The following is a 440-nucleotide window of genomic DNA, read 5'->3' on the forward strand; positions in this document are numbered from 1 at the left end:
AAAAAAGACTAACAAAAGAGACTACAGACTTCTAAGGACAAATAAAGCAATAAAATCTTAAGCGATCTAAACACCAAAAAATAAAAATAAAAATCATGTTTTCATGATCTGAAGTCATCATCTTATTGCAAAGACTGTTTATATCAGTAACGTTTTTTCAGAGCTTACAGTTATCTGTTTTATCAGTGGCTTTACACATAAAGCTAAATTGCTTACTGTTGTTGGTTTTACATAGCTTTCAAAACTACTTTATAGCAAATCTTGAAACTTTGTGAGGCCAAAAATGTCAGTGTTTGCATACACTCAGAATAAGATTGATTTGCTAAGTGGAAATCTGATCCTTTCCCAGGCTCTCCTTGGACTGGAATCAATAATTGCAACTTGTTATATTTAGGCTGATGTGAAATACCTGGTATCCAGGATTTCCAGTTCTATATTTA

This window comes from Meleagris gallopavo, chromosome 6, assembly GCF_000146605.3.
Source record: "Meleagris gallopavo isolate NT-WF06-2002-E0010 breed Aviagen turkey brand Nicholas breeding stock chromosome 6, Turkey_5.1, whole genome shotgun sequence".
Classification (NCBI taxonomy): domain Eukaryota; kingdom Metazoa; phylum Chordata; class Aves; order Galliformes; family Phasianidae; genus Meleagris; species Meleagris gallopavo.